The following is a 27938-nucleotide window of genomic DNA, read 5'->3' as shown; positions in this document are numbered from 1 at the left end:
ATGGCCAGCAAACCAGGCCGTTACCCTCGGTAACGGTCATACCTTCCAAAAAATATACAGACTAGCCTGCATTCATGAATACATAGGAATTCTTCATTTATCTGGCATTGTTAGGCAATGAGGCATTGTATGTTAGGAGAAGTATTTTTAAAATGACAAATTTAAGAGGAGTTATTTTAACCTTCACTCGGTAATTTTTTCCTAAAATTAAGAAATGTATCCACTGGTGTATCTAATGTTTCCGTGAAAACTCGGGGTCATCAGTTCAATCAACGTTTGCATGAATAATGCAAATGGAAACAAAACAGCCATGTTTACTGAAACTGAAAATGACATAGCAATGGCTGGAATAACTGATGAGAGAGCAAGAAAAAAGCAAAACTGAAAACAAACCGTGATCAAGAAACAATCAGTCAAGTTCTGACTTTCTGTACTTAGTTTCAAAAACAGATACCACAAATCCCAGCAAGAGACTCCAGCATCATTAGCTGTCTTTCTCCTTTGTTTCCACCTTCCTTTCCTTTTCCTTCTACCCTAGACTGTTCCAGGAAGTGTTTATAGCTCCTTGCAAGACAAATTCTAATACTTGCTTTCTCTCACACAAACTTCACAATATGTCCATATGATAAATAGTGTGGAGGTAAAAGACAATTCATCACAGGGACATCTCCTATGAAAATAAAATTAGAAACTAGCTTCTAAACATGAAGAGAGAAGGGCGTGGTGTCAGGCACTAATTTCCTTGCGAATTCCTCTCCATTTCTAATAGACGTTCTTCTTTACCAAGATCCCTTTTTATTGGTGTCCCATTCCAGACTGCTTCACTCTGCCCATCATCATCCTGTAAAATACATTCACACTCTTTTGTGACCCTACTTATTTGCCCATTAAATAATCAATCATAGAACTGTCAGAATTAAATATAGAGTGAAATTAAAATACTGGAGTCACTTGGAGGGTTTAGCAGCTCCACCAGAAAATACTGGGCATGGATTTAAAAGAGGCTGCGTGGGACTTGCTCTTGTCCAAGTTCTTTCTCAAGAAGTATCTGAAATAAGCCTAAATTCAGAGTTAATCAGACTGGCCTGCTTTCTCAGGTGGACTGGAATTCATTGCTCTTTCCCCTCAACTCCGATGTCAGTGGCACTTTCCGGAGATGAGGTGGACTTCTCTGCCTACTGCAGAAGCTCAGTTCCCCCCGGGTCCACTCCCTGTCTGAATCCCACACTTGAGGCCAGATGCCAGCCTTCCCAGAACATTTGTGATCTCCTTTCAGTTTTTGACCTGCTCAGATTGAGTCCCTGTAGACTCTTCCTCGGCTTGAAACCTGATCTTCCACCCCTTCCCTGACCTTGATGGTTACCTTCCTACTTTAGGCCTCAGGTGCTTTAGCTATAAAATGATATAGTTGCCCTTAATTCTAAAGTCTTCTTTCTAAAGCTCTACAATGTGGTGGCTCCTTGAAAATGTTTCTCTTCGCTGGTTTTAATTTTGTAGAGAATTAAAAACACAGCTACTCTAAAAGACAGTAAGTTGCATTGGATAAGGAAAATGTGCTTTTGTAGTTAGATTAACAGGGATGGAAGACGACTTAGTATGTTTTAAGATACCATGATCCGTTCTCGTGAGAGTCGGGGGAAGAAGGGGAAGAGAGTTAATAAAATACCAAACGATTGTGACAAATTAAGTTCACCAAGATGTAGCTGATTAGTTACTACTTGAATAAGCCACACAAATCCAATTCAAGTTGTCCTTTATTTTTCTAAGAAGGATCCCAGTGAACTGAGTCCCATGTTCAGTAACTCCACGTTCAATGACTTAGTCTTTAAACACTGTTATGTTGCTGGAAGCAGAAATATTGCCCATCAGTCCTAATTGATGTTTAGCTATCACGCACATTTGAAATAAAGTTATTACTTTGACTGATCTCAGTGTAATACATTCCAAAGGGGCAAGGAGCACACGAAAAGTTATGGAGTCTCCATCTTCTACACTGAAGTGTGCAATAAATTACATATTATTTGGCTGTGAAATTCACAAGCCATAGAAACCACGCCATTAGCAATGTATACAGTGGTAAACAGCAGGTAATGAGAATGATATAAAACAAAACAGACTGTGTATGTTGGCACTGCTGCCAATAAGACAATCATTAAATGCATTCATATGCATCTACGCTAGGTAAGCTCTTTAGGGCAATTGCTATGAGTTCTACATACCTGTCAGGATATTATATATAGCCCACTTTCTATGCCCTTTATTCAAAGACGCTGAGAAAGGGTTACTCTGGATAAATCCAGACCTTTTCTCAATATAGAATTTGGTCAACATGCGTTCTGAACAGCAAAATTTCACAGTATTTTCCTACACTAATTGCCACCTCAGCAAATGCAGGATTAAGTATAATGGATTATAAGAAGTTAGAAAGGAAAGATGCAAGAAAAGAAGGAAGGTAGAAAAAAGGTGGGTATGGAGTACTTCAACATTTATGTAAACAGTGGACCTAAAACTAACCTGAGGTTACCCTGAATTATTAGCATATGCTATAGAAACTTAAATGAAAAAATAAAAAACCCAGCAAGGGAAACTCAAAGATTCTCTGTTTTTTCACTTTACTGCATATACACGTCCATCTTAAACAATCTATATGCTTATATCCAATAAGAGAGCATTGTTTTGCAAGGCTCTTTGGGATCTATTAGCATGTAAAGGTCGGACAACTCAACTTTAGCAAATTCAGCTTTCAGGTGAATAATTGCTTCTTTCAGGTTGCGAGCATTTGAATTTTCCAGAAATGTTTCCCAAAACATGAAAACTAAAAGAGTCCTAGGACAGCGTCCTTTAGAAGTTTTATAGTATCAAGGTTTTTGCAGGGGGAGTATCCTTGTCCATTATCAACACAATGATTCCAAGCAGGTCAGTTTATGCTGAGAATATTATATAACAGAACCCACTTCACCTCCATTATACTGACAATGATCTTCCTTACTTCAACCTGTGCTTCTTAGTAAAGTTGAAAATACGGAGCCAAGAACAGACAGTGACAATGCCAGAGACTCAGATGTACCTGTAGGTGCCTTCAGACAACATCAGCCACCCAGGCTAAAGTCCTGGTTTAAAACATCCCAACATGAATGAATCTCAAAAACCATATGCTGAGCAAGTGAAGCCAGATCAAAAGGGCACCTACTGTATTATTCAACTTACATGAAATTGTAAACTGGGCAAAAGTCATCTCTAAAGATAAAAAACAGATCCGTGGTTGCCTTGGGGTGGGAGATGGGGATACTTTTGCAAAAGCCTGGGAGGAAACTTTCTAGGGTTTTAGAATTGTTATCTATCTTTATGGGGGTGGTAGTTATACAAATGTATACTTTAATTAAAAGTCACTGAACAGTTGACTAAAAATGTCTCCATTTTATTGTATGTAAATGATACCTTAATAAGGTTGATTACAAAATAAACCAAAAACAAAACAAAGCAGAAGAAAAACCTCTCAAGACCTCAAAGAAAATACACTGTTTTCTTCCAGGGTACCAGATTGGAAATGAGGCATTGGTCTGTTCTACCCTCAGATTATCCCTAGGATTATCTAGTCTATTTTAAAGCACTAGAGTCCCCTATCAGGAAAACTCACCCCATGTTTAATTACTTTGATTTCTTCTCTGCCTCTTCTCCCAACACAGTGAAGCCATTCATGGAAGAAAAACCAGCTTTTTCCAACTTTGCATCACCACATATTCTTTCCAAAGCTATTATTTATGGAAGGAAATTTGGCTACACTTTGTAAAAATCTAGCTTTTTGAGCCTTACAAATCTTAACAGTTAACCTATTGCATCCACTGGAATTTGGGGAAAAAATTATTTTGAAAATGAATAGCTGAGACTTGACATTTTTTGTGTGTGTGATTTTCTCTTCCCCTAAGAGAGAAGTGAGTAGGAATGAGAAACACATACATAAAGAAAAACAATTATCTTGCTGCCTTTGCATGGTTATAATTTATAGGAGGCCCTTTTCAACAATAATCTATTATCAGAATCAATAAAATATAATCTCCATGAAGGCCAGGCCAGGATATTTGTCTCTTTTTCAGCAGATTGCAATACAAACCACATTCATGGATATGCTTCTTGATGATCTTTGTAATACTGTAACAGTTGACCATTTCCTCATGCCTCTTCACCTTAACTTCAACCTGGTTTTTCACTGATGACCTCACATTTCCTTCTCTAGCACTTGGTTGTGGGCCTCTTTTCCAACTCCAACTCCAACTCGCATTTCACTCTGGCACCAAAGGAAGACTCACACCTTCCTGCTTTTTAGTGATACCTCAAGGTCATTACCCTGATCACCCTGAAGAATAGCCAGACAATTGTTATTTCAGAGCCATCGGACAGTTTGTAGCTCTAAAAATTAACTAAGGACCGCATTTGTCAAAAATATCCTAGTTTAAGATCTTGGTAATACAGCAACAGTAATTCCGAAGTCATTTATGACAATCAGTGTGGGAAGCACCCTCCTTCAGGAAGACCCTTTGCCATACAATACTCTTTCCCTGTCTGGTAATAAGGAAGAATGGCCGTGGAAAGTAACCTTTTGTGGAAAGCAATACTTGGCTTCGAGAAGGCTTGCAGTTCATACACTTTTCTTGAATTAGATTCCCCATTAATTACTTTATCCACAAAGAGGTAATTATCAGAGTTATGTAAGCAATTAAGGAGATGCTACTCCACATTCTTTCAGCTTGTTGACCTTTCTCACTTTATTTCATGTGGCTATCTGAAACATCAGTGATTTACATGTCTTTTTTTTTTGACAGATTTCTCTGTGTGTGTGTGTCCCCATGATGAAAACATCATTAAAGTGAAATATCATGAATAGACTCTTAAGAAGCAGAGTCTACTTAAAGTCCTGGAAAATATGAAAGCACTAATATTCATGGACAACTCTACACTCTGAAAGTTACTCCAAATTTTGTTGACCTCTCTTTTGTCTAGGAGTTTTTCAAATTTTCTACCATGATCTTTTGTTAGTTTTATAATTACATAATAAAGGCATTACATCATACAATCTTTTGTTATCCATTGCACTTTTAAAACCATTCCTTTCCTTGTCCTCAGCAGATATGTCATAGCTAATGAGTACACAAGCAAAGACTTTCAACGTAACAGTACTTTATAGTGAGAAGAACTATACTGAGCTATCTCTATCCTAAGACAATGCACTAGGAAAGCACTAGGAATTCTTAAGCACTAGGAATACAGAGACGATCAAGGGGCAAGTTCCTAGCCTTCGAGTATACATAATCATTATAGCAAATGCTTAAATAGCACTTAGTACGTAACTCACCACAGCAGTCTTATTATCCTCCTTTTTAATAGGTGAGCAGAGGAAGCCACAGGGAAGTCATAGGGTAAAGCCAGAATTTGAACCTAGGTAGACCAGTACACTCTCCATGGCTTTAACCACTACATTAAAAAAATATATATATAAAACATATATATAACTCCAAGTATTCCAAAGTTACAAAACACTTATCTACCAAAACTCAAAAAGGAGCACACAAACTTGCATAGAAAATAAACATGTAAAAGTTCATAACTAAACCACAATATAACCTGCTCCACATAATATACTGACTGCAGTGTCCTGGGCCTCTCCCATCCTTAGGTAGCCGGAAATTACAACAAAATAATACTTTTCACCTTTGGAAGCCACACCATCTCTCATACCAACCAACCAATTACTTCCTTAGTATTGGAAATTAACCTGAATATCATAAAATATATATATATAGCATTAGTGATGTAGAATCTTTGTTGAAAGACAATAACTTCAATAGCAGAGGGAACGTTACCATTGCAGGCTTCAGATAACCTCTATATTTCTCAGATTTCATGCTAAATCATAAAATGCCATATTGTGTCTGAAGCTATTTTTTCAATAGTCCATTTTCTTAAATGGACTAGCAAAGCAGTAAATACTGAGGAACATTTTGGCTCCCAATTCCTAAAGCCATTCTGATTATGCCTGGGTGATCATGGGGACGTCATCGGAACTACCAGAGGACTGGCCGAAATACCAGTGTTCTGGCCAGCTTACAAATTAGAAATTATACAGAATCCAATTTTATTTTTTTGTTAAGTAATTCCTATGAGGCTTTTGGGATGTCACTGTAAAGTCCTTTCATGTGTAATCTTTATCCATTAGATAGGGAACAATGCCAATCCCCGTCATAAATACTTTCACAACCTGACACTGAAAATCCATTGCAGGGCATAGGACCTGCAAATAGGAGGTGAGTCACACACATCCACTCATTCAGACAATCCACAAATATTCATTTTTAAGTCTACTATATGCCAATAATGTACCGGCCTCTCAGATGCTAGACCATGCTAAATGCTGAAACAGATATACTCAGTTCGGGCCCTCCTGGAACTTATTACCTACAGAAGTGCCTTCATTGTAAATGGTCAGGTCTCAGCCAATGCTATTATCATCAGCAGGTGACCAAATGATACAGCTTGCTTTCTAAACAAGCTCCACACTCCTTGCTTTCAACATTTTTGCTTTCCTTCAAGGCACATAATCCAGTGGTCAGTTTCTCCCAGTTAGTGAGGTTTGGGGAAAATTACCCAGTGAACAATTCCTTGTGGCCTCACTCTTTCCTCATACTCTCCTCTGTGCTCTTGAGCTTAAGAGACCTGAATTAAAGTCACTTGTTCTAACCTTATTATTTTAAAATAGGGCTGCTCCTGCTTTGAGGATTTCCACTGGACCAACACAGCAGCAAAGCAGCACTGAATCAGAAGCAGGTAAATTTCAAAATGACAGCTCTAAACATATCCACTCTCCTTTTGTTTTCTTCCTATCCCTTTGCTCTGAACACCTCTGCCCTGAGGCTCTGCCTTTACCCTTCTCTGATTACTGCTCCAAAAGGGTTTCCAAGAGCGGGGAGTATTTATGGTTTCATTTGCTCCCAAGTCCATGGTGGAAAAGGATGCTTGCTTCCTGATTCTTACTAATTCTACACTCACATCATTAACACAAAAATCATCATTTAAAAAAAAAATTTCCTCAGCTTCATATTTCTTCTGGGCCAACACTGAAAGAATATTTTCAAAGAAACAATATCCTCTCTCCTTTGCTCTTCTGAGTTTCACGTTCTTACCTCCAGTCTCATTTTCAACCCTTATTATGGGATGCATCACAAACACGAAGAAAGTTCTTCGTGCTTTCCTGTACCAGCTAATTATTCTAATTTGTTCTGTCTCTACCGAACAGAATGCGAAATCAACACAAAGCCTGATTATGCGACCTCTTCCAAGGGAATGGTCTGAGAGTTGTCTATTTAGTAATGAAGCTCAGTGTGTATTAAGGGTTGACTGAAGCAATCATCAGGAATTTTCATCCCTTAAATTAGTGTTTTCCACCAGATGCACATCTTTCATTTCGGATAATATAAATTTTAAGTTCAGGATACAGCTGGACAAAAGAAAAGAAAAAGTAACCAACACAACATTTGCAGTAATAACACAGTAACAGCTATCATCCTTCCCTGAGGAATTCAGCCTACTTTATGGACACAATTTAGTACAAACTCATAAGAAAGCTAACAAAGCCCCAAACCACTTCACAAGAGCGTAGAGAGGTAAAGGTCAGAAATTATGACTGCCAGACCCAGCAGACAATGGCACCTACCGGAAGGAGCACAGGACAGGAAAACCTGAAAGCCTGTGTTCCAGTTTCGGTTATTCCTGTAAGCACTAGTACGATCTGAGTGAACTCAGCCTGCCCTGCTTTTTCCGTTTATAAAAACCTACATCATCCTCTCAGTAGAATGAAATGCCACATCTGAAAAGTTGCAGATCTCTTTAGGAAAGAAAAAAACTCATGCTTTCCAACCAAAATGGAATAATTCAGTCAATGGAGACTTAATAAAAATCTGCCATAAAGCAATTGTTTACTTGAAATCTATCTTTTGTGGTATATTTATTGGGGTAAGGAGTGTAAGCAAATCATAATTAGAGTTACCAGTTATTCCAGAAATCAAGGTCATTGAGTTCAGATTCCAGCTTTGACCCTGATCCAGGCTTACAGAGATGTAAGATGTCCCAATACCTCATATCCACCATACATGGGAGAAACAAGGTATGCAGACAGATCCTCTTATAAATATCCCATATGTAGTGGTTTTAATACAGGGTCTCAGATTCACTGCCATTCTTCGCATCCAGATGTGGGCGTTTTCCCTTGAATTTGGGCAGGCTTTCCATGGCTTCAAACAATAGAGCAGGGGTCAGTAAATTATGGCTGGTGGGCCAAGTCTAGGCCTCTACCAGCTTTTATAAATGAAGCTTTATTGGAACACAGCCATGTTCCTTAGTATATGTATTGTTTGTGTCTGTTTTCACATCACAGCAGCAGAGCTAAGTAGTTGCAAGAGAGACTGTATGGCTTGTAAAGCCTAAAATATTGACTGTCTGACACTTTATGGAAAAAGGTCTCCAACGCCTGCAATAGTATATAATGAAAGTGATGCTATGTAACATCTAAGACTAGGTCATAAAAGGTCATGCAGCTTTTGCATGATTCTCGTGGAATGCTTCAACCCTGGACACTCATTCTCTTGGGATACTCTATCTTGAATCCTAACTACCACGTTATGAGAAGTCCAAGCCACATGGGCAGCCATCTATAGGCACTCCAGTCAACAGTCCTTGTTGGGCCCAGTCTTCAAGGGCCAGACGTGTGAATTAAAATTATCTAGATGATTCCAGCCCCAGCCATCTGAATCCTCATGAGCTGAGGTTCCAGACATCAGTCATAGAGTAGAGACAAGCCATCTCCTCTGTGTACTGTTTGAATTGCTGACCCACAGAATCTGGGCACATATTAAAATTTTTGTTTATTTCACCACTAAGTTTGGACTTCTTTATTATGTAGCAATAGATAACTATAGCACTGTGTCTGTACACAGGAGCTCTACATTTCACAGAGCACAGGTTTTTAGATGTGAATGTTGACTGCTCAATTTCTAAGAAGAACGTATACACACACATAGGTACAAAATGTTTATGTATATGTAAATATTAGACCTATATAAACTAATCTATATTATCCATAAAATGAGGGGGCCTTGATAAAGGCTAACATTATTTTTCGGTACTTATTGTGTTCCAAGAACTGATAAATTCTTGCATTGTATGAATTTTCTCTTTCACCCTCATAGCAACTCCCTGAGAGAAGTAATGTTATCTCTATTTTATAGATGAGAAAACTGAGGCAAAAACAGATGACATGCTCAAGAGTACTCAACAAGTAAATTTTAGAGTCAAGATTTGAACCCAGGTTCTCAAGTTTTAGATCCCTTACTCATACTCACCAAGCTATATACTGAGGAAGGAGATGAAAGCTGACGCCATTACCTCATGCTCAAGAAGTTAGACAGAAACTTAGCAGGTATGGTTGAAAGAAGACAGGACTTGGAGTCGTAAGTCCAGAGCCTGAGTTATGAGATGAATTCTCCTCTCATCTAGATATAGGTTTGTTTTTAGAAAATGAAGAAGATCACTGCATATTTTGATTGTTAATTTCTGTACTTAATGATTACCAAAGAATGGAATTTTACCAGGGAGCTATTTTGCAATGACATAAATGATTGATTCAAACTCAAACCTTTATTATAAATTATTGATTCAAAATCAAATCTTTATTAAGTCTCCCTTGCATCAGAAGTCTTTCCCACTCTTCATTTCTTTGAAACCCTTTTCTGTCTACTCTTGGCCAAAGCTTGAAGCCTAATTTAACATTTGGAAATAAAATAATGAAACAGTCATAACCCAGCAATTCCAATGCCTACTGAAATGGAAGCTCTAAATAATTTTTCAGATAATTTAGGAAATTAAAAATATTTACATCATAGATGCAAAGACAGAAGTTACTTGTGTAATAAATGGTGAGACAAAAAGTTTCTGGTCAAGTAGATTTGTTTAAATATGATCACTCATCTGAGTTCTACCCCTGTGCTAAAACCCAGTGACAGGTTGCATACAGCTTCTAAAGGGATAGTTCAGTGCATTGGGTCAAATTCATGCCATAAAATGTGGTATTAGTAGTAGTACTAGAAGACAGAGTGACTGTCTTCTTTGGGACATAGATGAAGACCCCAAGATAGACAATATCAAGGACAAATTATGTAGAATAAGATATTATCTCAGTCCTTGGAACATGTCATCCAGGATAGAACAAGAAGTAGATTTATTATCAAGTACATGAAGCCAGAGACAGTAAGCAATGAGTGGTAGTTGGTTAAAATAGACAGGTTTTAGAAGCAGAGGCACGGACGTAGAAAACAAACTTAGGGTTACCAGGGGATTGTGGCGGGGAGGCTAAACTGGGAGATTGGGACTGAAATATACACACTACTATACATGAAATAGATAACTAGTAAGAACCTGCTCTTCTTATTAGCCCAGGGAACTCCATTCAGTACTCTGTAATGGGCTATTTGGAAAAGTGGGCCTTCCCTGGTGGCGCAGTGGTTGAGAGTCTGCCTGCTGATGCAGGGGATACGGGTTCGTGCCCCTGTCCGCGAAGATCCCACATGCCGCGGAGCGGCTGGGACCGTGAGCCATGGCCGCTGAGCCTGCGCGTCTGGAGCCTGTGCTCCACAACGGGAGAGGCCACAACAATGAGAGGCCTGCGCACTGAAAAAAGAAAAAAAAAAAGTGGATATGTGTATATGTATAACTGATTCACTTTGCTGTACACCTGAAACTAACACAACACTGTAAATCAACTATACTCCAATAAAAATTTACCAAAAAAATAGGTTTTAAGAACCATAGTCAGGGAGCAGTGTGGATTGGAAAGACCTGGCAAGAAATATTTCTGCATCCTCAGACAGTGCTCCCCAAGCTGGCTATTGCAAGGGTGAGCATTTAAGAGATCTTTGACCTAAGGAGGACATGAGATTAACAATCTATCCCAATGTGCATGAATTATTCTCCTCGGTGCTATCAGAAATCAGATGGCATCGTAGAGCAGGGGTCAGCAGATCTTTTTTGTAAAGGGTCAGATAGTAAATATTTTGGATTTTCTGTACCATACATCTCCATTGCAACTGCCCATCTGCTGCTGTAGCACAGAAACAGCCATGCACAATACGTTAATGAATGGATGCGGCTGTGTTCAAGCCAAACGTTAGGTACAAAACCAGGAGTCAAGCGAGATCTGATCAGTGGGCCAGAGTGTGCGGACGCCAGTTCTGGGTCAGTGCTCACGGCTGAATGAGTCATGAGGCCTTAAGTTCCAGTTCTCATTGTACTACTTTCTACCTGGGTGAACTTGGGTTCATCCTTTTATTTATATGGGCCACTGTATTAGTCAAGGTTCTCCAGAAAAACAGAACCAACAGCACGTGTATACAATGTGCCCGTATATACTGGCAGATATAGATCTAGATATCGATATTGATACCTAGATCTATATCCATATCTATATAAAGATAGAGAAAGAGAGAGAGATTTTAAACAACTGGTTCACACAATAATAGAGGCTTGGTAAATTCAAAATCTGCAGGTTAGGCTTCTAGAGACTCTCGGAAGAGTTGCAGTTCAATTTCTGTAAGTCTTCTGGCAGAATTCCTTTTTGCGACAGGGAGGTCAGTCTTTGTTTTATTAAGAGCTTCACCTGATTGGATGAGGCCCATGCATATTATGGAGGATAATCTACTTTACTCAAAGTCCACCACAAATTTAATTATGAATTTCATCCAAAAACACCATCACAGGGACTACCCTCGTGGCACAGTGGTTAAGAATCTGCCTGCCAATGCAGGGGACACGGGTTTGAGCCCTGGTCTAGGAAGATCTCACATGCCGTGGAACAACTAAGCCCATGCACCACAGCTACTGAGCCCGTGCACCTAGCGCCCATGCTCTGCAACAAGAGAAGCCACCACAATGAGAAGCCCGCACACCACAACAAAGAGTAGCCCTCGCTTGCTGCAAATAGAGAAAGCCCACGTGCAGCAACGAAGACCCAATGCAGCCAAAAATTATAAATAAATAAAACATAAAAATTAAAAAAAACACAAAAACACCATCACAGAAATATCCATAATAATATTTGACCAAATAACTGGGCATGGTGGCCCAGACAAATTGACATGGAAAATTCACCACCTAAGCCATAGTTTTGTCACCTGTTACTGAGAAATATGACTTATCTGAGCTATTTTGATACCTAGAAGATACCTTCTAGAGGTAACACCCTCAGTATTTTACATGGTAGGCAGTAGAGGGAATGAGCCCATTTGCCCAGCCATATGACACCTAAAGGATAAAATTCTGTCTTCTCTCTCCAACCCACAAGGATGAATGCCAAAAATACATCACTTATATCTGCTTTAGCTAACATAGGATAGGTCTGCAACAGACCTATGCTCCCAGTAAGTCTCATGAAATGCTTTTTCATTAAGGGGAGACTTTACTTGCTAAGATTAGAAGCAAAAGAGGGTGGTGGATGAAAAACCGCCCAAGGATATAAGCTCATGCAAGGAAGCAGGAGAGAGAATGGGTATCCGAAGATGTGCGCTCTGAGCCAACACTAATTCCACAGCATCAGGTTATAATTCAGGGAGCCCAACCGCTGGGGTTTTTTTCCCCTTCTTCTTTTCCCCCAAAGAGAGACAAGCATACTGCCAAAGGAAGAGCATTAGTCACCACAGATAAATTCCTTTTTAGAGCTGATCTCACAAATGATTTGGCTCAGTGTAGACTATGATTTGGCTCCCAAAACCATAAGCTAGAGCATTTCATTCCAGCTCCCTCCTCAAATATCCATGATAGGTAAAACTCTGGCATCAAGTAGGTCTTGAAATCTCCCCAGGTGATTATAATATGCAACCAGGGCTGAGAATCTGGAGAGGTAGAGCAAATTTAAATTGAACTTTAGTTAAACAGTAAAACAAGCTCTGACTCTACTGGCTGGAGCTAGACAAGGGATATGGATTTAGTGGGATGAGAAGATGAAGGACACCAGGGAGTAAATCAAATGCTTTACACCTGTGCTTAGCTAGTTGTTACTCAGATAATTCAGACAATCTTACAGCACCTGAACCCTGAAATTCCTTAGTTCTGTTTACAAAAAAGTAACTCTTCAAGTAACTGAACTCTGAGAATCATGCAACTCATAAAGAAAAAGAAGAAATCTTATTTTTTGAATTAGTTGATTTCATATATACTGTTTCACTTTCATGATATTAACTACTTATCTTTCTTTCCATTTTATGTTTGAGGAAAGTAAGGCTTTAAAGTCTCAGTAATTTTCTCAAGGTCACTTGTTAAGGGTGTGGTAGGCAGCATAATGGCTCCTAAAAATGCCCTCACCCTAATCCCTAGAACCCAATAATATGTTACCTTACATGGTAAAGAGGACTTTGCAGATATGACTGAAGTTATAGGCCTTGAGATAGAAAGATTATCCTGGATTACCTCATGGAACAAATCTAATTGCATGAGTCCTTAAAAGCAGAAAACCATTCCCAACTGTAGAAAGAGAAAGAGAGAGATGTCCTAATAGAAGCAGAATCAGAGAGATGCAACATTTTGGGTTTTGTAGGTGGAGAAAGGGGACTCTGAGTCAAGGACTACAAGTGACTGCTGGAAGCGGATGAAGTCCAGGGAACAGAAACACCCCTAAAAGCCTCCAGAAAAGAATGTAGCTCTGCCAACACTTTTTTTTCTTTTTTAACCATCTTTATTGGAGTATAATTGCTTTACAATAGCGTGTTAGTTTCTGCTTCATAACAAAGTGAATCAGCTATACATATACATATATCCCCATATCTCCTCCCTCTTGCATCTCCCTCCCACCCTCCCTTCCCTATCCCACACATCTAGGTGGACACAAAGCACAGAGCTGATCTCCCTGTGCTTTGTGGCTTCTTCCCACTAGCTAGCTATTTTACATTTGGTAGTGTATATATGTCCATGCCACTCTCTCACTTCATCCCAGATTACCCTTCCCCGTCCCTGTGTCCTCAAGTCCACTCTCTATGGCTGCGTCTTTATTCCTGCCCTGGCCCTAGGTTCTTCATAACCATTTTTTCTTTTTTTTTTAGATTCCATATATATGTGTTAGCATATGGTATTTGTTTTTCTCTTTCTGACTTACTTCACTCTGTATGACAGTCTCTAGGTCAATCCACCTCACTACAAATAACTCAATTTCATTTCTTTTTATGGCTGAGTAATATTCCATTGTATATATGTGCCACATCTTTATCCATTCATCTGTCGATCCTGCCAACACTTTTACTTTACTCAATTGAGACCAATGTCAGACTTGTAAGGTAATAAATTTACGTTGCTTTGAGTCACTAAATTTGGGATAATTTGCATGAAAGCAATAAAAAAAATACAGAGGTCCTACAAGAGCCAGGCTATATATTTATACTTAAGTATTTCTGAAATGAATTTAACCTTGTGATTGACAGCAGCAGCAGCAGCAGCTTCCAAGGGATCCCACCACACACCTGAGGCAAAAGGAGCCTAATACAAAGCAGTGACAGCAGCAGGTCACTGCCCCACACTTGGGGTAGAGGGGGACTTGATCTACTGTAGCAGCAGCATAGCCTGAATGGGAACCCATCCTCCTGTGGCACTAGTCCCATCAACATTAGTCTAATCTGCTAGCATCTGCTGTGCCAACAGGCCCAACATATACAAACCCTCCAACTCAGTAGCATTAAGTGAGCCAGGCTCAGTGTTTCCTGAAACTCATATCCAGTTGCACTGGAAATCCAAGATATCACCTACTGTTATGAAAACATAAACAATAACAGAAGACTGGGAACTTCAGAAAGAAAAGGGGAACAATGGAATGGGTGAAAACAAATGGGGTAAATATAAGAGACTATCATTAGCCTCATGAGTTTCTTAAATTCTATATGATGGTCAAAGCAAAAATGATGACACCATCTGATGGGGTTCTCAATGTAGAGAAAGGAAATACTACAGAAAATCATACTTTAAAACTGGGGAATATTAAGAGACCTAAATGGAAGTAAAATTTTGAAACTTCACTTGAAGTAATAAAACACTGATTCCAGTAGGCTATGATAAATTACATATGTATACTGTAATGCCAAAAGCAACCACTAAGAAAACTATACAAACAGTATACACAAATGATTATAAATGAATTAAATTAAAATGGACTTATTAAAAAATGTTTAAGTAACCCACAAGAAGGAAAAATAAGGGAAACACAGGATTGAGAAACTAAGGTAAAAGACAAAACAAAAAATAACATGGTAGACCAAATCATTGACATGGCAATAATTACATTAACAGTAAATGATCTAAATAACAAAGTCAAAGACAGAGATTGGTAGAGTAGATTAAAAAATCGCAAGCATGATCCAACTATATACTGTCTATAAGAAGCTTACTTTAAACATCATGATATAGGTAGTTCAAAGTAAAAGGATGAAAATGATATATCATGTGAACATTAATCAGAAAAAGCAGGAATGGCTATATTAATATCAGATAAAGTAGACTTCAGAGCAAAGGAAATTATTAGGGGCAAAGCGGGTCATTACATAAGGATAACAGGAATAATCCACCTAGATGACCTAGTGATACTAAATTGTGCACCAAACAACAGAACTTCAAGATACATGAAGCAAACACTGAAAAAGGTAAAAGGAGAAAGTTTTAAATCCACAATTATTATTTGAGACTTCAACACAGCAATTTATACAACTACCAGAGAGAAAAATCAGCAAGGATATGGAAGAACTGAAAACATCATCAATCAACAGGATATAACTGACATTTAAAGAACACACTCAGTAAGAGCAGAATACATATTCAAGTGTCCATGGAACATTCACTCATATACCATATACTGGGTGATAAAAAAACATTAGCAGATTTAAAAGAATTAAAATCACAGAGAGTATGTTCTCTAGCCATAATGGAATCTGACTAGAAATCAATAAGAGAAAGACAACAGGAAAATCTTCAATCACATGAAAACTAAACATCACAATTCCAAATAACTCATGGGTAAAAAAGACAGCATCAAGGAAAAATTTTTAAATGCATAGAATAAAAGAAAATGGAGATACAACAGATCAAAGTTTGCGGAATGAAGTGAAAGCAATGCTGAAAGGGAAGTTTATAGCACTAAATTGGGAAAGAAAATATTTCAAAGCAATAATCTAATTTTCTATATTAAAATAGTAAAAAAGGAAGAGGAAAAAACACTAAACAAGCAGAAAGAAGGAAATAATAAAGATGAAACAGAAATCCATGAAACTGAAAACAGGAAAATAGGGGGGAAAAAATCAATGAAACAAAAGGCTGTTTCTTTGAAATAAACAATCTAACCAATAAAGATCTAGCAAGACTGATAAAGATAAACAGAGAGATGGCACAAATCACAGATATCAGAAATGCAACCAGGGATACCATGACATATCCTGCAGGTTAATGAGGGACAAGTTACTATGAACAAGTCTACACTATAAATTCAAAAATGTAGATGAAATGGGCCAATGTTTCTACACCCAAAACTACCAAAACTCAGCCAAGATGAAATAGATAATCTCAATTTTCCTGTAACCATTAGAAACACTGGTTTTTCATTTAAAAACTCCCAAAAGAAATATTCAGGCTTAGATGTTTCACTTTTACCCAAGACTTAAAGAATTAACACCAATTTTACATGATTTGATAAGAAATAAAAGTAGAGGGAACAGTTTCTAATTAATTTCATGTAGCCAGTATTACCTTGATACCAAAACCAGACAGGGATAGTATAGAAAGAAGAAACCTACAGACCAATATTTTTTATGAAATTGGCTGAAAAACCCTCAGCCAAATATTAGCAAATTAAATCCAGAAATATATGAAAAGAATAATATACCATGACCAAGTGGGATTTATTCCAGTTATGCAAAGTTGGTTAAATATTTGAAAATTAAACAGTGTAATCCACCATATCCAATAGATTAAGGGGGAAAAGTCATGTGATCCTATCCATTAATGCAGAGAAAGCATCTGACAAAATCCAATCCCATTCATGATTTTAAAAAAGGAAGAAAAAAAACTCCAAGCAAACTAGGAATAGAAAAGGAACATACTGAAACTCATAAAGATGATCTACAAACAACCTATACCGACATTATATTTAACTGTGAAAGACTGGATGCTTTCTCTGTAAGATCAGAAACAAGGCACCGATATCTGCTCTCACCACTTTTATTAAATATATCACTGGAGGTTCTAGTAAGAAAATAAAACAAAAATAAATAAATACATAAATTTAAAAGTTAAATTTTTAAAAAGTTTATTTAAAAGATAAAAGGACTATTCCTAGTACATTGCATAGGAAGGAACATATCCTACTGAATGTTGAATAGTAATATATCCTATTACACTGAATAAGGAAAAGTAAAACTGTCTGTATCTGAAGATGAGATGATAATCTAAATGGAGAAAATACCAAGGAATCCACAAAAAGCTTGAGAAATAATATTAGTTTGTAAATGATTTAGAGTACAAGATCACCACAATTTTATCAAATTATATATTAATAACAAATGTGTAGAAGCTTAAATAAAACTATGTGATGCCATTTACAACTGACCTAAATAAATACCTAAATATAAGCCCAATAAGACATTTATAGGACCTCTAGACTGAAAATTACAAAATGCTGACGAAGAAAAATTTTTAAGTCCCAAACAAATAGGGAGACATACCTTGTTCATGGATTAGAAAACACAACATGATAAAGATGTCAATTCTCCCCAAGTTAAGAGGCTTAACACAATTACTCTTAAAATGCCCTCAAGGTTTTTGTGGATATAGACAAGCTTATTCTAAGATTTATATGGTAAGAAGAGGCTGAAGAAGAGCTAAAACAACTTGTAAAGGAAGATGAAAATGGGAGGAATTAATCTACCCAATTTCAAGATTTTGCAGTAATGATGGAGGGTAGATACATAGATCAATGGAATGGAATAGAGAACCCAGAAATAGACTGACATAAATACATATAACGTGTTTTTGACAGCAGTGCAAAAGCTATCAAGGAAGAATAGACTTTTCAAAAAATGGTACTGAAACAGTTGGACATCCCTCGACAAAAACAAACAAACAAAAAATGAACCTTAACCTCCACACCTTACACAAAAATTAAATCAAAGTGGATCATAATCTTAAATGTAAAAGCAGGACATTTTTAGAAAAAAAATAGGAGAAAATGTTTGACATCTAGAACTAGGGGAATAATTCTTAGACTTGACACCAAAAGTATGATCAATAAAGGCAAAAACTGATAAATTGGATCTCATCAAAATGAGTTAAAAATGCTTCATAGAGGGCTTCCCTGGTGGCGCAGTGGTTGAGAGTCCGCCTGCCGATGCAGGGGACACGGGTTCGTGCCCAGTTCCGGGAAGATCCCACATGCCGCGGAGCGGCCCGCGTAACAAAACAAAACAAACAAACAAAAAATGCTTCATAGAAGATCCTTTTAAGTGGATGAAAACTCAAATTACACAGTAGGAAAACATATTTGAAAATCCCATATGAGACAAATGACTTGTATCTATAATATACAAAGAACTCTCCAAACAACTTAAAAAAATCCAACTAGAAAATAGGCAGAAGACAGGAACAGACATTTCATGGAAGAGAATATACACATGGCAAAGGAGCACGTGAAAAGATGCTCAGCATCATTAGCCATTAGGGAAATGCAAACTAAGACCATAATGAGATGTCAGAGAGTAACTAAAATTAAAGTATAGGGACAACATCAAATGCTGGCGAGTACATAGAAAAATTATATCACATCACTGGTGGGAAAATAAAATGGTTTAGCCACTCTGATCAACAGCTTGACAGTCTCTTTTAATCCTAAAAGTAGATTCACCCTACAACGCAGTAATTGTACTCTTGAGCATTTATCCAAAAGAAACAAAAACTTAATTAAGTTCCCACAGAAACTTACACATAAATGTTCATAGCAGTTTTATTTATAATAGCCAAAAACTGGCAACTACCCAAATGTCTTTCAGTGGATGAATGTTGAAACAAATTGTGATAAAATCTTATGATAGAATACTACCGAGCAACAAAAAGGAACAAATTATTAATATACGCAAAAATTGAAATGAACTTCAAGGGAATGATGCTGAGGGAAAAATTGTGAAAAGCCGATCTCCGAAGATTAAGTAATTCATGATTATGTTTACATATTATTCTTAAAATAACAAAACTGTGGAGATGGAGAACAGATTACAAGTTGCCAAGGGTTAGAGATGGGGGTAGAAGGTACAGCGGGGGAACTCTGTGAGGTTTTTGTGGTTCCAGTACAAATAATACAGCAATCTTGGTTTTAATCCCTAAAGATTTCTAAAAGCAATTCCTAACAAGAGGTGTCCAGATATTTAGCAATGGCAGATTAGAGGTATAGCTCCCCAACATAACAACTTCAAAAGAGAACATACTAATTCAATGCATATGTTAATTTCAAATAAGGCCAGTCACAATACTTAAATGGTATATATCTTAATGATATTATTCTAAGTATCCAGCTATACCAGATGGACTAGCAAGATTTTCTGTACATTCAACCTTATTTAAGACAGTAAATCTTATAATAAGACAGTTAAAAAAAGAAAAAGAAAAAAAAAACAAACCTCAACTACAGTTGGATATTCTCATAGGAAGATGAGGTGCAAATATGCAGCAGCGGTTCAAAAGCTTAAGCAGTGGCACCTAAATTTGGTTGTGCATTAGAATCATCTGAAGCACTTTTTAAAAACCCTCACACTGACGGTTGGTCATCGTAGACCAATAAAATCATTTTAAATCTCCTCAGACGATGCCAATGTCTAGCCAGAACTGAGAACCAGCGGACTAAGCAGAAGGGGATGTTTCTACAAAGATCTCTTAACAATAAGTCCTTCCACCCAATCAGATTTACCTCCCCGCAAAGGGCTAAAGAACGCTAGATGTTGTCCATACTTGCTTAGCTTTAATTAGCACTTGTGACTTGCCCAAAACCTAGATCATGTTTCCCCTAAATTTCATGTTATTCCCTACGTTTTTCAAACCCAGGGCTAAGGGGTTTGCCAGGATGAGATTTTAAGTGCTCACACAGGGGAAGTCCCTGGCAAACCAGGACAGCGGTCCCTCTACATTGAAATGTAAAGCACCCTAAATAACCCTGCCACTGCTCCCAGATCCTAGTCTGTGCCAACCAGTGGAGAAAAGGCATTCTCCATTACTACCACGGCAAATGCTGCCGTACTTGCCTTGGCTGGTCCCTATCTTTTCCAGGCACCACTCCCCTTCACCTGCTGGTGGAAGCTTTGGCCAGCTGACAATGCAGATATTTTCAAACTTTAAGGTGAATAAAAATCATCTGGAGGGCTTGTTATAACAGAGATCACTGAGCCCCACCAGAGTTGCTGATTCCATAGGGCTGGGACAGGGCCCTAAAACTTGAATATTTGACACATTATCAGGGGACGCTGGTAAAACTGGTCAGGTTGTTACCGAATGCACGTTCGTGTGTCTGAAGCACAGTGAGGCCAAACAAAACTAAAGGTTGGAGTCTGGAGCAGAGAAAGGTTTATTGCAGGATCGAGCAAGGAGAGGGGTGGCCCGTGTTCCAAAACACCCTGAAATCTCCAAAGGATTTCAGTAAAGCATTTTTAAAGGCCAGGTGAGGGAGGGACGTCCCAGGGAATGTGATCAGCTCGTGCATAATCCTCTGATTGGTTATGTTGAGGCCACAGGGCAGGTAACATTATCCATCCTTAGGTGCCAGAAGGTCTGGGAGCTACATGCTCATGATCATCAAGGAGTTAATTTCTTCCATTGGGTGGTGGTTTTTAGCATCTGAAAACTCAAGAAATATGCCTGAGATACTATTATCTGAGTACTTCAGAGAGGAACTACAGCAGAGGATATGGGGGATGGGTCTGTCCTAGGAAGGCCCCATAGGGTACTGCTTGGTTACAAGGTGACCATACTTTGAGAACCACTGCTCTAGTGGCTTGGAATGTTCAGAAAGTAATGGAAGAATCCCTTCTCAGGTCTAGATTCTAGTATCGCCAGCTATTTTGGTGGGGGGAAGGGTAAGTTTTGTCCTCGCTTGGACTTCTTGTTCATTTATATCAAAGCCTATTTGAGGCAGTGCGCTCGGCAGTCCTGCAGTTCTGTCTTTTGCTTCAACAGTGTTTGGAATGAACAGACCCAGGGACGCTCCTTGCTCCAGCCCCCGACCACCCTCCACCTTTCTTCCTGTCGCAACCTTTGGAATCAGCCACTCAGCTATCCCCAGCCTCCAGGACAGGCCAACACCGTTTTTTGAGCTTAGCTCCTTATCACTGATCAACCACGAGTTCCCAGGTTTGTCAGAATTCTTCCATCGAGGTGGAGGCCGCCGTCCACCGCCTGTTCAACATGCATCTGGGGACACTTACCTCTCTCTGAGCTTCTATTTCGACAGCAACAATGGGACTCTGGACAGTGTGGGCCACATTTTTCGCCAACTGGCTGAGGAGAAGTGTGAGGGCGCCCAGCGTCTCTTGAAAATGCAAAACCAGTGCTGTGGCCGCGCCCTCTTCCAGGATGCGCGGAAGCCTTCTCAAGATGAGTGGGGTAAAACCCAGGACGCTGTGGAAGCCGCCATTCTTAGGGAGAAGAGCCTGCACCAGGCACTATCAGATCTGCGCGCCCTGGGTTCCGTCCGCGCAGACTCCCACCTCTGTGACTTCCTGGAGAGCCGCTTCCTGGAGGAGCAGGTGAAACTCATCAAGAAGATGGGCGACCACCTGACCACGTGACCGCAGGCTGGCTGGTCCGCAGGCTGTGCTGGGCGAGTATCTCTTTGAAAGGCTCACCCTCGAGCACAAACAGGAGTCTCTGAAGTCCAGCCGCCTCTGAGGAGCCCCTCTGGCATCAGAGCTTCTGCCTGAAGCCCTGCTCTGCAGCTACTAGGCAGCTTTGTAACCGCCCTGGAGCCCTCGCCCAAGCCTTGGACCAGATGGAAACAATAACGCTTTTTGCAGAAGGAAAAAAAAAAAGCCTATTTGAAACACAAACAGAATAAAGAGGAAAAAAAGAAATATATATATATATGTGTGTATATATATATTCATGTTTTTCTTTTTTTAAAAATTTATTTTACTGAAGTATAGTTGATATACAATGTTGTGTTTATGCTGTACAACAAAGTGATTCAGTTATACATATATATAATTTTTCATATTCTTTTCCATTATGGTTAATTACAGGACATTGAATATAGTTCCCTGTACTATACAGTAGGACCTTGTTGTTTATCCATCATATATATAATAGGTTACCTCTGCTAATCCCAAACTCCCAATCCATCACTCCCCCACCTCCCCCTTCCCCTCGGGAACCACAAGTTTGTGTGCTATGTCTGTGAGTCTGTTTCTGTTTCATGGATAAGTTCAACATATTGACCTTCAATTCTTCTACTTTGCAGCTTCCCTCTTATCAGGAGATGTCAGCATTTAGTGCAAGGACAAATGCTTGCCTCTTGGTGAGTAATGTAGGCAATGCCTCCAAGAGACAAATAGCCCTTAGGGAGGGGGAAAAAAAAGTCTTTCAAAAAGGTTGATGCCCAGAGGAGGCATTTTCAGTCATCTCAGCTTAGAGGTCAAATATCCAAAATTAAAAAGGTTAAAAAAAAGAAAAAGAAGCAAGGAAGAAAAGAAGGAAACAATTTTCTTATCTCATAGTAATAAGGCAGTTTTCCTTAAAAAAAAAAAGACTTAAGCCATAAATTCTCTTTCCTAATCAAAATGTGCTTTTCCGTCTTTAGACTATTCCTCTTATATCCTGTATTATTCATGACGTTTAATTCTTGAAATAGCACATGGCTGAAAACAGAAGCTAACCTCTTGTCCACTATGAATTAAATCTTCTTTTCCTAGGACCTGTCTACAATGTACAGTTTGGGGTTTGCCAACATAATTCTTTTCTCTGAAATAAGTTACAGCATTTTGCCTTTTCAATATATAGTTATACAATATATTGTTAACACAACATAGTTAATATAGTCAATATAGTAAATACAACTATAACACACGTGATATGATGCCACTTTGGTGATTTTCCTCATCCATGTAATTCTGAAATTTGACAGTATAGTTTTCATATTCTAATGAGCTGAGTATTACCTTTGCAAGGATAGAAAAATAAAATAAATTCATAATATTCTTGTGTGGTTTGCCCCTGGGGTGGATTACCATAATGGGGGGATATTTGAGCCATTCCTCCAGCGAGCAGCCCCTTGTCCTCTCCAGGGAGTGGGGGAAAGGATCTTTAATCATAATAATCCTGGGGGGAGAAATCTCAGAAATAAGACATCTGCTTCTGTGCCTTGTTGTTTTGCAGAATAGCAATGATTGCTTTAGCAGCTTCTATTGCCAAGTGTGTACAATAAGTAAATGAACATAAAATTGAATGAACGCATAAAAGAAGGATAAACCCACCCAGCTTAACAAATCCACTCTCTCACCTGCTGTGCCCGGAAACATGAAAGAAAGAATCATGGGATCATAAGGATTAATAAAATAACAGTCTCTGTTAACAATATTGACAGAAGGTATAGGAAAATTTGTCTGATGTGGGACCAAGAGCTTAACTGCTTAATCCATTTTTTTTTTTTTAAGGGCAACTCATTCATTTATTGTTTAAAGATTGCAAGACAACTTCTGAATTTCTGTAGCACAGTTTAAATGTTTTACTTTTTTGATAAATCAGAGTATAATAGAAAAAACAATTAGTTTCCAGTAATATCTATATCTCTATTCAGAATTAAGTCTTCCACAGACATGTAACCTGGAAACAAAAGCCTGTTACAATAAGCAAAGTTTCAACAGAGCTGCTACTTTTCGGGCCAGGGAAAGGTTCATCCCTATAGGAGGAGGATGTGCTATGTAAAATGGCTGCAAGGTCACAGCCTTGAGGGCGCTGGAAGTCTATTATCCTATCCCACATTAAGTAGTTTGGTGAACTTCCAACGTCCGTTCATCTGCAACCAAGCTGGCAAACTTTAACTGATATTTCAAGCAGGTAAAAAATAAATTAAAAGAAACCCTTACACTGATGTTCCTTGATTTACACTGTTAAATGGTTCATTAACATGTAATTCTGGCTAAGAATTACATCTGAGACTCCTTGCTCAGATTTTGGTTAACAGTACAAATCTTTCAGAAATTCAAATTCTTATTAATCAATAATTTGTCAGCTAGGCTACATTCAGGCATCAGCTGCAACTACAGAATAGGTGCACTGCCTCAGCGCTTTGGAAAGACATAATCTAGAACACTACTAGCAGACAAAATATCTGTTACTAGACAGCACAGGTGCAGTACAGCAAGACAAAAACATATATTCATGTGTGCCGCGGACCAGCAGGAGAAAGAGGATTTCACCGCCCAGGGTCAGAAGGGAAGGGGTAAGGAACTGAAGTGGCACCGACGGATGGGGTCAGAAGGACCAAGACAACTGATGGTTGCAAGGCAAATTTTATTATGCTACAGTTGCAGATTATCTAGACTAGAAAAAGGAAGGCTGCCAGATGGTGGTTTACATTATCTACAGACTGTCTCGGCTCAAGGTTAACTTCCCTGGGAGGAAACCCATAAACCCAGAAGCATCAAAAATAACCTGCATGTGCAGGGGGGAGACAGCTTTGCTTGTCTCATTTTACATTCTTTCTGATCTCTGGGCCCTGGTGATTTATCTCCCATGGAATGGAACAAGGAGGGGAACAAGTAGGGACAGTCCCTTCGAGCAGCGGCGGCATGCCTGGCATGTCCGTAGCCTGCTCTCAAGGCTGACTGCTTCCCACAGGTCCCCCTTTTTTATTTTTTAACTTTTGCTGCAAAATAATTCCATGAAGTTTAGTGCCCAGAGTAGTATACTGTTGCATGAGGATACGAAACAGACATGAGAAGATTATTATCAATAATAGGCAAATTATGGCCTGGGTAATAAATCCTGACAACCTTCCGGTAATCAAAGACTGAGGGTTTAACCACTTTAAATGATCCAGTAAAGTTTGAATTACATCTTCTGGTGAAATATCATCAAGATGTGTATTTTGTATATCCTGAATTTCAGCATTTAATTTCTTAAGATCAAGACTAATATTATTATCTGACCAAACACTCAGCAGATGCATTTTTACTTTTTCCCATTCCCAAATACAGTCCTTGTACTTTTAAGGAGTACCACACATCCATGTATACTTTGCATGACAAGCTAAACGCATCCTCAATTTTAATGCTTCTATCTGATCTCCAATCCCCAAAATTGCGTTTTTAAATTCAACTAACTTGTTATTAATCTGTAAATCTATGTGACTTTGTAAAGATAAAGCAAGACTGGTATGTTGAGATAACTGATTAGCAAAGTGAGCATGATGAATACTCTGTGAAAGAGCAAGACCGGCAGTAGCCGCGGTAGCAGACAGAGCAGCCGAGGCAGGTAAACTTACCATTAGCCACCCAAGAAAGCGTCTCCTTCTCTGCAAGGCTTTAGAGAGTTCCACCCATGCCTGTACTCCAGTATCTTCATACCAAGGTTCTCTCAGATGTACAGGCACCATAACATATATGGGTTGCTTTAGTATAAGCACAGATTGCGTTCCTGCAGAAGGGAACATACAACTGCTAAAAGTACAATTAACACAGCTAATATTATATCCTCCTTTGGAAGAATTACCAATGTGAATAGAACCACACAAACGTGTATATGGAGGAGTAACACAAGTTATAACAGGTGTATTGGAATAAGTTAGAGCTAGTTTCCATATATCCCAGTTCTTTTGAAATGTGATAAACCTATCTATGATGGGAATAGAAGAGATAAGAATTGGCACCTTGGTATAATCTATAGTACACCATATTTGGTTATTATTCCAAGATGCATTGCAACGTTCAAAACTGGATCCAGGAAGTTAACGGTCATAAGGGGAGGCAATTGATTTTTTGATTTTCTGTTAAGCATAGTAACCTTATGTCCAGCTATAAATATCCCTTGTCCTCCAAGTAAACGCTTCATACAGAAATAATTTCCTGAATCTTCACCTGTAACCTTGGCTATAGTAATAGAGGAATCCCTAAGTGGTGAGGCGTATGCGATTTGACCTCTAATATTAAGAGGTTGCCCATTTTATACCAAATGATTGTATCCTTAAGATACTCTCCTCAGCTGGTAGCCGGGCATGTTAAGAGTAATGTTGGTTCCTGTAAAACGAAGGATGCCTGGAGAGCCTGACAAACTAATTGATTGATCCGTTCCCTCATAAACATCTGTATGCTCATAACTAATAGCCTTTACACGTCCAGTTTCCAGATTCCATGGGCTAAGACAGACAGGATGGGTACTAAACCACTTAGTATAATTTACAGACATATTGATTTGTTTTATATTCCCAATAAGAGGCCCATAAACAGTTATCATTGTAAAATACAGGAAACTCTGCTTCAGACCAAGATATGGGTTGTAATAGTGGAGGATCAGGTACATAGGCCCAGTAAGTTGCTGCATTAACAGAAGAAACACATGAAATGGTTGCCAACATAGCCAAAAATAAAGTTACAGGTGTAACAGGATTATTCTGTTGTTTCACTGACTCTTGAGCTCGTGAAACCAGTTGTTTAATTTGTCCCCAAGCTGGAACATCACTCCTTTGAGTCGTCCTGGCAAGTGGTCTTCTCTTCCTCTTCTCTTTCTGAATCAACACTGTCAAATTTTCCGGAGAGGTGCAGAGCTTCTTCATCTTCTGAACTAGTTGTGAGCTGTGGCGAGCCATCTATTTGCTTGACTAAGCGCTCAGGAAGCCAGCAAGGTCCAGGCGCTGATCTGGGAAAGATACACACGTGACCACGTCCCCAAATCAACACAGGATCAGGACCACGCCAAGTGCTGGTTAACGGATCTTTCCAGAGGACCTCCGGAGACTGAGAGGCCAATCCTGGCTCAGCCACCAACCTTCCCCCTGCAGAGCAGCCAAATTTGTCAACAGTGAGAACATTTAAAATAAACAGAGCATGATTTATAAGGTTATGTGGCGTTGTTCTATACAATTCCCCCCTTTTTATTTTTTCAATAGTTAGCTTTAAAGATCTATTTGCACGTTCTATAATACCTTGTCCTTGAGGGTTATATGGAATGCCTGTAATATGGGTAATTTTGTAATGAATTACAAAATGTTGCAAAAGCAGCGGGCCCATTATCTGTTTTAATAATTTTGGGAAGGTTCATGAAAGCAAAACAGTGTAATAAATGAGTGATAACATGTTTAGTAGCTTCTCCGGTCTGTGCTGTAGCACAGAGGAAACCAGAATAAGTATCGATAGTGACATGAACAAACTGTAATTTCCCAAAAGACGGGATATGAGTAACATCCATTTGCCATAAATGTCTAGGTAATAATCCACGAGGATTAACAACATAATGTGGAACAGGAAGGTGAGGTAAGCATTGTGGGCATTGCTTAACAAATTGTCGGGCGGCTTCACCAGTAAGGGAAAATTGTGTGTGTAATGTAGCCGCTGACTGATGGTGTAAAGCGTGCAACTGCTGTGCTGCTTGTGAAGCAGTTTGATCATAACTTACCATAATATGAGGGTGTCCAGGACATGGACCATGAGTATCAAGAGTATGAAGATAATGAATGCAGTACATTAGCCATTCTTGACAGCATGAGGAACGGAAAGGAGGAGTATGGTAAATTGGGACATGTCCTCTTTAGGGAAAAGAGATTGAGGAGGAGGAGTAACTTCAACTCTATTCTTGGGAGGAAAATGTACAGGATAAAGATCACGTTTAGATCGAGTTAAAACATCTGC

The 27938-nt window shown here is 38.8% G+C and overlaps 1 pseudogene; it reads left to right on the top strand.

The window, feature by feature from the left end:
- Nucleotides 1–27371, top strand: LOC132597040 (ferritin light chain pseudogene; annotated as a pseudogene).
- The last annotated feature ends 567 nt before the right edge of the window (nucleotides 27372–27938 follow it).

This window comes from Globicephala melas, chromosome 3 (genome assembly GCF_963455315.2).
Source record: "Globicephala melas chromosome 3, mGloMel1.2, whole genome shotgun sequence".
NCBI lineage: Eukaryota > Metazoa > Chordata > Mammalia > Artiodactyla > Delphinidae > Globicephala > Globicephala melas.
This window is presented reverse-complemented; position numbering and strand designations above follow the sequence as displayed.